The following is an 11266-nucleotide window of genomic DNA, read 5'->3' as shown; positions in this document are numbered from 1 at the left end:
AAAGGGTTGTGCTTGTTCTTTTGTAGCATAAATCTATACTGCAGGCTGCACCGTTTGGATTGCAACAAAAACATTTCTGACTGAAATTTTCTCAGGAGATTATTTTCTTTCCAAAATTAAGAAAATCATATGATTCTGGTTAAATTGAAAGTTTCTTCAAATAAAAATTGAATAAGGTTGGTTCAAGTTATCTTTACTGGTGTGTAAAAAAGTATGAAGTTTTAGAAATAATTTTCCTTCCCAAACTTTTTCAGAAAATTCCTGCAATCCAGGCATGGCCTCAAGGGACATGATATCCACTTACACTTTTCCTGTAAGCGGGTATATCTGTTACAAACTTACAATTGCTCAAAAAAGCAAAAAAAAGAACAAGAAGAAGGTGAGAGTGCCATTATGAAAGAAGTGAGTGTCGATATCATTTACCTATTTTAATCATTATATTATAGCATGCATTTGCCATGGCATTCTATTTCTTGGGCTTCCATTCTGCTAATATTTCAGTTCAGGTCACCACAGGTGCTTTGTTCAGTATACGTGCTGTCTATTTTTGCCCCCCCTGAGGTATCTGAAAACCCTTCTGAAGGATTGCTAGGTTTCTATCTCTTGCTGTTCTGGGCATTGCCATGGTGCTTTTGGTAGTTTTTCTGTTCTCTGTCTGCTTCTACTGGAGTTCATAGATGTCATAGGGCAACAAGTGGGCTCCTTCCCAGTTACATTTTGCACACCTAAAATAACCACACAAGTGTTTGTTATCAATATTTTGAATGAGGGATCCCGTTTCAATTTGGGTTGGAGGAAATGTTTACTTGGAACACTGGGCCAAATTTATAGATACCATTTATGTCTTTAGGGGATGTATTTAGGTATGGTTCAACTGGATTTCAATAGACATGGCAACAGTGACCCGTGCCGTGGTCGACCTAACCCACCTGCAAATTTGCGGGCACAGGTTGGAGTTTTAGTGACCCGTCAAAATCGAACCGCGGGTCACCCAACCCGCAAAAACATGGGATGGGTCGGGTAGGGTCAACCCGTTATTTGGATTTTTTAAATATATTTTTATTTTAAAAGAGGGCATTACTAAGCATGAATACACCCTCAACTTTTCTAAATAGACGGTACAGCCCACACCATAGGATGATCGAAACCGTGCACTTGATGGGCCATGATGTGAATAGGTTGTGCCCAAAAAAATCATTACCATAGGATGATTCTAACCCTCCGATCTAAAGAGGGACTCACAATATGGAAACTTCTATAGTTCAGACGGTTGGGATCATCCTATGGCAATGATTTTTGGGGCACAATATATTTACGTTGTGGCCCATCAAATGGATGGTTTGGATCATCTTATGGTGTAGGCTGTACCGTCCATTTTGAAAATTAGGGGGTGAATTTATCACAGCCCAAAAAAAACACTGTTTTGGCAAAAAATGCGGGTAACCCGCGGGTCACCTGACCCACCCGCACTGTACGGGTCACCTGGTTGTTGACCCTTAGGAATGCGGGTCATTTTGACCTGCAACCTGCGTGACCCGCTGGCAACCCGACCCGACCCAACCGTTTGCCAGGTCTAATTTCAACAGACATGTTTTGGTTCTATTGAGTTGCTTCCATATAACAAACAAAATACTCTTCCTAGTTTCAACTTTCAACAGTCTTAGTTTATTTCGTCATCGAAATATAGTCCCAGTGGGCGATGCATTATTTTGCTCAGGACTGTAAGTTCTGTGACAAGGAGCTGTTGAAGTGTTTTCAAAATAAAATGGTTTTGAAAATGGGTTTTTTTTAAAAAATAAAGTCATAGAAAGCTTGTTGGAAATTTTAAAAGAGGAAATGGTTTGTGAGCCGCTGCTTAGATAAGGTTATCTGAGGAGGAGCTCATAAACACATGTGGCCCCACATTTTTAGGGGATCCAAAGCATTCATTGGAAGGCCCTTTCATGGATAGGGTGTGTACCAAAAATTAGATCAATAGGATCATCCTAACCTAATCAAAGGTGGAGGGCAAAATCGATAGACACTGTGTGTCCATATTTCTGCCCATTTTTTTCCTCAACACATGACAGGATTAGGATGATTCTATAGGGCTGATTTTTGGTACATATCCTATTCATGGAAGGCCTTCCAAATGAATGCTTTGGATCCCCAAAAATGTGGGGCCACATGTGTTTGTGAGCTCCAGCTCAGATCAGCTTATCTGAGCAGCTGCTCACAAACCATTTCCTCATTTAAAAAAGGATAGTCATACATGGAAAATTTAGAAGAGGTAAGAGGTTCTTTGACCTCTATCGTGACTCAGTGTGTCACCAGGAAATCAGCAATTCACTTTTTGAGTATGACTGAGATTAAAAAAACATGATTTTTTGCGGGTTAATCTCAGCCGTTCACAAAACAGTGAAAGGCTGATTTTCAGGCAACGCGACAGAGTGAAATAGAGTCAATAAAGAATTTAGGGATTTTTGCTGATTAGTCCCTACATGGCAAAATAATTGCTTATTAGTCCCTAAGAAAAGAATATTAGCTTAACGGTCATACTTTTAGAAAATATTTGCTAAAAGGTCCCTAAAACTCACGAACTTCAATTTTCTACGTTAAAAATTTTAAAATGGCAAATTTACCCCTCAACCCATTAATCATAGGACATAAGCAACAATATTATCTCTTCTAATATTCTTGTACAAAAACCTTCAACAAAAAAATCGTTTTAGGAATAAAAAAATGATTAAATGGGTTATGGGATAAATTTGCCATTTAAAATTTTTAACGGAGGAGATTGAAGCTCATGAGTTTTAGGGACCTTTTAGCAAATATTTTCTAAAAGTAGGACCGTTAAGCTAATATGCTTTTCTTAGGGACTAATAAGCAATTATTTTGCCATGTAGGGACTAACTAGCAAAATCCCAAGAATGGAAGACATTTTTTTACACACTGCCATTTGTGGAGGGAAAAAATAGGTAGAAACAGTGTCTGTCCATTTTCCCCTCCAACTTTGATTGGGTTAGGATGATCCTATATGGCTGATTTTTGGTACACACCCTATCCATGGATAGGCCTTCCAAATGAGCATTGGATTCCCCCAAAAAATGTGGCCCCCACTATGGTTTGTGCAGCTATGCACACATAGCTTATCTGCACACAAACCATTTCCTATATATATATATATATATATATATATATATATATATATATATATATATATATATATATATATATATGGGGTTGATGTTTTATATGGGAATATGTCACTTCTCCTCCTCCTCCTCCTCCTGCCTAAATTGAATTCTTCTCTTCTATTTCTAAATCTTCTTTCTTCTTCTAATTCTCTTCCCAGCTGCATCACTTGGCAGTCTGATTTTTCTTATGCTTAGAAGAGATCAGAACAATGATTAATAAAGAACATAACACCCCAATTTTTTATAAAACTGGTAAAGTAACCCCATATTTCCATGTAAAATCATAAGCTTTGACATTCACATAACATATGGCACAGAAGTGCCTTTTCTTTTTAAAAGTGGCACAGAAGTGCCTTTTGTTGAGTGAAAAGAAGAAATCCCCAGCCCTTCCCTATCCCCCTACCCCGTCTCCACCACACCCATATCTGTATATGCAATATAAATACCAGATATTCAAGACACTCACTCATACTACTCAAGACACTCATACTGGATAAAAAGAAAGTAAACAATAAGGGGCCATTTGGATACACGGATCAAAATTGATTTCTTCAAAATTAGAATCCTTGATTTCTTCAAAATTGTGGGATCAAAGTTCCCTTTGTCGGGGTCAACTATATGTACAACACAATAAGCAATCGGCCATCAAAAGTTTAGTTTCTTGACAAACTAATAACGGACTATCAGAACACTACTAAGAAATTTCGAATTAATCGAGCATACATGGAAGCATTTAACAGGTTGATAAGACCCATCAACCAAGCAAGCTCAGAACCCCAATTATTCCATGCTAGTAAGCACATGGGGACAGACACTTTATCATAAATTTTCAAGATGGTGATGAAAAACAGAATTTAGCAGTCATTATAATAAAATGAGTTGAATAGGATAGATATGGCTGCATAAAAATTAAAAAAAGAAGCTGAGACATGGAACCACGCCAAACTTCGATGTGTACCAACCTCCTCAGGCATATCAAAGGTTTTCAACAACAAACATGCTACTCTTTGTAATCCCAACGTGCTGACTTTGGGGTGCTACACAGCATTTGAACTCACTAGTCACTGCCAATGGAATTCCACTGTTACTTTCACATTACGCCACAGACCAAAAGGACCAACCAGCATATCTAAATTATTTTTTTTTGGAATGGCACAGAATATCTAAAATATTGTCCACCTACATATCCTTAGAAACAAACTGGGTAATTTCAGTCCTCAAGTACCAGTAAATCATCTCAAAGATAATTTTTCTCAAAGCATGGATAGATGCCCTATCCAAAAAAAAAAAAAAAATGTCTATGAACATGAATGAAATTTTGTTTATGCAAATTCAGTTAGCATTTACAAATTATAGCGAAAGATTCAAAAGCCATATATCAGCGTCTCAAATTTGCAAGGATTTTTTAGCACAGTTCTTCTTTTATGATTCTAGATCATTTCCCAAACTACAAATCGAATCTCAGTTGCAAAATTGAGATCAACTGTGTTGATGCCGAAATCTGAACTAAGGCGTGAAGAGGGGGCTGGTGCCGAGCTAGGCTGATGAAGACGACCTGCGCCCAGAAAGAAATTAATCGAGGAGACTCGGAGCATTGACTTTGGGGGAACCCTCCGATGCTCAAGTTAGAACACAAATCAATAGTAAGGATCTGAGCAAAGGCAAGATGAGCTTATGGATGGTTCCGAGAGTTAAGTAACTTGGATTTTTATCCCGTTAAAGACTTAGAGTCCTCGTCAGTTTAGTAAACTCGCTGTTCTTGGAGTCTTTGTGATTGACCAAATTTCCTAAGAAAATGGTTTCTATCTCAATCCTCGCCGCCAGCGAGGTTTCTTTCTAGGATTAAGGGATTAGGGCTTCTGGAGGAGGTGTGAAGTGACCCTCTTGCCCTCAGTTACCGTTTTGGTCATCCGGAAACTCCAAACACTTTGGCTCCACCTGTTGCCTTCTTATTGTATGGCGCAAGAGGTGAGCAATGTCAAACCGGATCCGGCCAAACACCACGGCTCGACAGGATCTAACCGAGGTGAGCGATCTCAAACCGAACCAAATGAAAAACCCTAGGAACGGACCCTGGAGGCCAATCATGAGTGAATCAAATCCACCATAAAGGCAAGCGTCGACTGAGGTTGATGAGCCAAGGTCAGGAACGCTAAGCCAATAAGCTAGAAAGACTACTTCCTTGGCCCGAAGAGACCCAAGGAAGTGGAGTGCAACATGTTGGGGTAAAAGCCGACGTGCAATATGAGCCTAAGACGTGACGCCCAAGGACAAAGATCGTTGTAGGAAGAGTGATCATTCCGCACCTCTTCTGGAAACTCTAACCCTAGTATCCGAGCCCTAAAAGACAATCTTCGTGGCGGCGAGATAAACTTGGCAACCGATTTCTTAGGAAACTCGGCTAATCACAAGAGACTCCAACAAAGGCAAGTTTCCTAAACTGCTTAGGATTCTAAGTCTACAGAGGGAGACAAAACTCTAAGGTACACATCATCATCACAATACTAGAGCTCGTAGCTCTTCTTGCCTTGCTCAGTTTTTACTCGTTGCCCCGTCTAACTTAAGCATCAGAGGGTCCCCTGGAGTCCAAACTCCAAGTCCTCTAACGAGTTCTCTGCGCTCATAGGTCGCATGTTGTCCGAGGGAGACGAGCTCAGCACGACACCTCTTCAGAGCTCATCGCAACACCTCTTCAGCCAAGCTCATCATAGGACCTCTTTAGCCAAGCTCAGCACCTCTTCAACCGAGCTAGTCCAGATTTTAGCATCAACAATCGGCACTGCTCTAAATGAGTGAATGGGGGATCTGAACTCTAAAGTCATGTTTAGCAGAAAATTACAATTTTAGCCCATATCATTAACACCTTCCTAATTGCGGCAGTAAGCGTAACGTGCAACATGCCTAAAAGACAACCCGAGATTGAGCAGAATCTCTTATTCTCAACCTTCTGCTACTTTCTCTTGTAACTGATTCTTTCTATTCTTTGTACATATCCCTAAGGGGAGCTTGTAGATTATATATATATATATATATATAGTTGTAAAAAATCCCGTGTGATGCATGAGCCGACAAAGAACTGTACGGACCACATCATAGGTTGATCCAAACCGTCCATGTGATGGAACACAACAGAAATATATTGTGCAAGTAAAATCATTTCCATAGGCTGATCCTAGCCCTCCAATCTATAGAGGTTTCCATAATATGTTGTGCCTCTTAAGGTGCCCAGAATTCATCAATATTTTGAAAGGCGTCCTGAATCCATAGTGTTATGTAATATGTTCACAAAAATCCGTACTATTATGTGACATATGTACCAAATCCGTAATTTTGCAAAGTGACTTTGTCCACTTTTTTTATTACAAAAGCATAAAGGAGGGCTAGGATCAGCCTATGGAAATGATTTAAATGAGCTATGCAGGATTCTCAAATCTGCTAAACACATTGTATCAAAGGACAATACCTAATCGCCTCGTTTCCTAGTCCTATCTTCCATGTTCTTCCATCAACGGGTGCTCCTATATCTTCCTCAACCTCGATTGTGACCACCATCCTCCTCATTTATGGTTCTCTTCACAATATCATGCATATGGTCTTGATTAAGTTGGATTGTTCCAACCAAGGTTATAAATTTTGGTTTCAGTTTCGGTTTTGGTCGGAATGGAAACATTTTAAATTTCGGTTGGCACGGAAACAGAAATATTTCGATTTCAGTGCAAATCTTGTAAAATCACGAAAACGTATGGAAACATATGCAAATGATGAAATTTTAAGATGAAACTTTGGGAAATGCCTAGAATAAGCACAAATACATATTTAGAAACCATCACACAAACAAGAAAGCTATCCATAATGGCTTAATCACATTTTACACCTAGTGACTTGCGTTGTTGCACATGTCTAGAATAATAAAGTCACTAATGAAGTACAATGTAATGAAGTATAACAAGTTGCACTTGTCTGGAATAGTAAAGCCACTAATGAACTACAATGTAATGAAGTATAACAAAGTACAATGACCAGTTTTCTGTCCAAGGACCCCAACTCTATGTCAATATGATGTAAATCAAATCTTTCTATTTTTTTGTCGTTACGACCCTTTTGGTCGAATTTCGAGGATTTCAGTCAGAACTAATGATGTGGAAGTTCATGTTGATTTTATTTTGGTGGGGATGGCATTCGATCATTTCAGGGAAATTTCGGTGACATTTAAAAGCATGGCTGCAACTATCTTTTACGGCGGACTGCTTGAAATATCTTGATGGATCGTGTCCTTAACCTCCTCCAATGATGGAGCCTGCCTTGTTGCCTAGGGGTTTCATAAGCAACATGGTCAAGACTTTGATGAGACTTCCAATCTAATTGTTAAAGCCTCGGCGTTTCAAAATTCGGATGCAGGTCAAAATGTGGTCAAAGAAAATCCTAGTCAACTCGGCACGACGTCGTCCAGTATTTGAGGTGGTCATAACTCGGGGGAGCCAAAAGAGTTTTGATTTATTTTGTAGTGCAAAATGCAGATTCGGACAAGAACGCGGTCGAGGTAAAAGAGAGTCGACTCGGCGGAGTCCACGATGATGTACAGGAGTTTTGAAACTATACAAAACGCTCAATATATGGCATGTTATCTCCTTAGTAGCCATTCATACATGGCTCCTTAGGCAGTTGGATGTTCGAATTGTGCCTTCTTACATGGATCCCTCACAAAAGAAGTCCACACGAAGCAACTCCTGGCTTCACTGACCCTTCTCAGTCCAATCACATTTGTTGTCTTCGAAAGGCCATCTATGACCACAAAGTCTCAAACAAACTTCTCAAACGAGGTTCACCCATTTCAGCAACACTCTACTCAATCTTGGCTTCGACTGCAGTGACGCAGACTCCTCGCTATTTGTTCGTAACACAGTGGATGTGTTCTTACGCTCTCTATGTCAATGATATCATCATCACTAACAGCAAACATCTTGGTCGGTCATACCTGACTCCTCTAGCAACTGGATTTTCGAAATGCCTTCTATACATGGATCTCTCATAGAAGAGGTGTACATGAAGCAAAATCCTGACTTCACTGACCCTTCTCAGTCCAATCACATTTGTCTTTTTCAAAAGGCCATCTACGATCTCAAATAGATTTCTTGAACCAGGTTGACCCATTTCAGCAATTCTCTGCTTGATCTTGGCTTCCACTGTAGTGACAAAGACTCGTCGGTATTTGTCCATCACATACCAGTTGTGTTCTTCTGCAGCTCTGTGTTGATGATATCATCACTACTGACCGAGAACATCTTGGCATTTTTAGTCAAATCTGGCACCCCAGCTCTCCGTTTGATATGAAGGATCTTGGGCCTCTACATTGCTTCTTTGGCATGGAAGTTAACCGCTCCTCCAAGTGTCGCATGCTCATTCAGTCGAAATATGCCTTAGACACTAATGTAGCCCTCCATGCTTCCACCTCAGTCACTACGGGCTCTAAACTGTCAGCCACTGATAGTGCCCCATTTTCTGTTGTCACTCTCTACCGAAGTCTGATTGGGGCTCTTCAATACCTAGCCATGACTTGACCTGACTTGTCATATGCGGTGAACCAAGTTTGCTAGTTCATGCAGCCACCCACTATAGTCCATTTCGAAGCTGTCAAACACAGTTTTTGCTACCTATTGTTGATTATAGACTTTTCTTCACTCTGCCTCTGTTATGACTAACCTTGATGTAAAGTGGGATGGTTGTCCTAAGTCCTAACAATCAACAGTCAACTACTGAAGGTTTCGCATTCTTTGGACCTAATCTCATTTCCTTTTGTTCGAGCAAACAACCCATAGTCTCTTGATCTAGCACCAAATCTGAGAACCATGCTCTTGCCACTGCCATTGCCATTGCCAATCTCTGTTGGATACGATCTTTACTCAAAGACCTTGGTGTGTTTCTCAAATACCTACCTACTATATTCTGCGAAAATCTTAGCTCAATGTATCTAGCTGCAAATCCAGTCTTCCATGCTCACACCAAACATATTGAAGTCGATTATAATTTTGCTCCGGAAAGAGTGGCTTGTAGCTCTCTTGGTGTTCTTTTTGTTCCTAGCTTAGAGCACCTAGCCGCAACAAATGATTACCTATGAGGCCACTTTTTTATGATTGCATGATAAACTCATCGTGACGAAGTTCCCGCTGCATTCGAGGGAGGGTGTGAGCATATTAGGCAACACTATATATGCGGATTCCCCCTCCCCCTTTGTAGACATGTTTTCAGCATCTCCAAGGGGTGGGTCCCTGCGGAGTGGGTTGGGCATGGTTAGTACTGCTGGGAAACAAAACCAGGGAGGGTGGGTTGGGAAAACCCAGGGAGGGTGGGAAAACCCATAACCCGACAATATTTACACAGTGGACTCAGGGCGTGACATCAATGGGGATCTTGTATATATAACCCTAATTGGATTATGAAGAATTGTCAAATCTATTAAACTAGAAAGAAAAACCATAAAACTCCTAAACTCAGCCTGGAAAGCAAAACTTACGACTAAAGCAGGTTAAAAGGAAGTTTGAAACAGGAAACACAAAAGCAGGTTCCTACATGTAAAAAACATAGAAATACAGACACCAATGTTAAATGCTATCACAGTCGTGCATAAAGAAAAAATAAATACAGAGAAAAATGCTTACATGGGTAGCACAGATCTAATCATAATCCTCTTCTATCTTTTGCCCAAAGCCTCTTGGACCAGTCCTAGCTTTCACCTTCCTTTTCTTGCCACCCTTTTTCATTTTATCAGCCTGTTCTTTCTCAAACTTCTCTGTTTCCCTTTTCTGAAAGAAATCCGTCACGGCTATGTATATAACCTGGAAAGTAAAAACAACAACAACCCACATCCCAAAATCATACCTTTAGTCAAACAGAAGCAAAAAAAGTTGCAAAATTATAAGCACAAAAGTGGCAGAATTTTACCCCTATAGTGAGAAGGGAAAGGCCAACAAAAGCAGTAGTCAGAAGAACAGAGATTATAGTGGACCCAGTGCTCTCATCAGAGGGGATTATCTGTTGGGTATTATCAATTTGAGTTTCAGAAGGTAAAGTATCAACTGATGCTGCATAAATCCTCCAACAATGGGTGTTTTTTTGTGAAATTGCGTGGCTTAGAGAAGGATAGAAGGTGGTTTTCTTTGAAGGGTGTATGGAGGTTAAGAGTGGAGAGTGAAATGGAAGGGGGGGCTTGCAGGTTTGAGGGGAGTATAAAGATTTTGGGGTGAGAAGGGAGGGAAGGGGTAGAGAGGGAGAGATTGGTGTGGCCATCTTTTCATCTGGTTCTATTGATAATTCATGAGCGGGAGTAATGGTAGAGAATTGTGGGAAATGATCACTCTGGCTGAAGATAACAACTGGGATGCGTTTGGATGGCTGGAATCAGGCGTGGAAACGTAATCCACTGGCTTCCTGCATTTGGTTAAAAAAGTGGAATTGACACTGGTGTAGAATTAAAGGGGAATGAGTTGGAATCTGTTTCCTGTCCAAGAGGTAATTCTATAAAAAATAGCAGCCTTCGCCGTGTTAGACCAGCCTCTACGTAAATGAAGACATTAGCTTTTGTCTCCGTTCATGAGGTGGCTGGTTTGACATGCGACAGACCATCCACAAAATGCCTTTTGTGACTAACGCTAGCTATTCTCTTTTAATTTTTCTTAGACCTAGCAAAAAGTGACCTAGACCTGTAGGTCCACCCGGCCCACCCATAATTTACATGTCTCGGTTACTAAAATAGTGGCCGGTTGAAATTTGACCCAGACCGTACGGTTCACATCAAAACTGGGCTGGGTAAATCCAAGGGTGCCATGGCCCTGGGTGCCCATAAAACTGAGGAACCATGTTTAGGGTGTTTTTATATGGTGGCTGACTGTCAGACAAGAAGGCAGAGAGAGAGAGAGAGAAAAAACCCTCCCCCTTGATTTTTGATCCAAGTCAAACTCTCCTTTTTTTACTTTTAACTTGATTAAAAATCAACCTGGTTGATTTTTCTCTCTCTCCGCCCTTTACATATAAAGGGCGGCCACCATATAATTTCTCCATGTTAAGGTCCTATACAAGGAGAATTTATATGATGG

The 11266-nt window shown here is 40.4% G+C and overlaps 1 long non-coding RNA gene across 1 annotated transcript; it reads right to left on the bottom strand.

Moving 5' to 3' along the window:
* Positions 1 to 3857: 3857 nt before the first annotated feature.
* On the bottom strand, positions 3858 to 10608 carry LOC143880100 (uncharacterized). Its single transcript, XR_013251502.1, has 3 exons — positions 10116 to 10608; positions 9833 to 10009; positions 3858 to 4240 (listed from the first exon to the last, which is right to left on the bottom strand). It is a non-coding gene; the product is annotated as an uncharacterized LOC143880100 (long non-coding RNA).
* Positions 10609 to 11266: the final 658 nt, after the last annotated feature.

Source organism: Tasmannia lanceolata, unplaced genomic scaffold, assembly GCF_043159265.1.
Source record: "Tasmannia lanceolata isolate RefF3 unplaced genomic scaffold, GAP_Taslan_0.1 ptg000006l, whole genome shotgun sequence".
Classification (NCBI taxonomy): domain Eukaryota; kingdom Viridiplantae; phylum Streptophyta; class Magnoliopsida; order Canellales; family Winteraceae; genus Tasmannia; species Tasmannia lanceolata.
The sequence above is the reverse complement of the archived record's forward strand: the minus strand, read 5'-3'. Positions and strand labels throughout refer to the sequence as shown.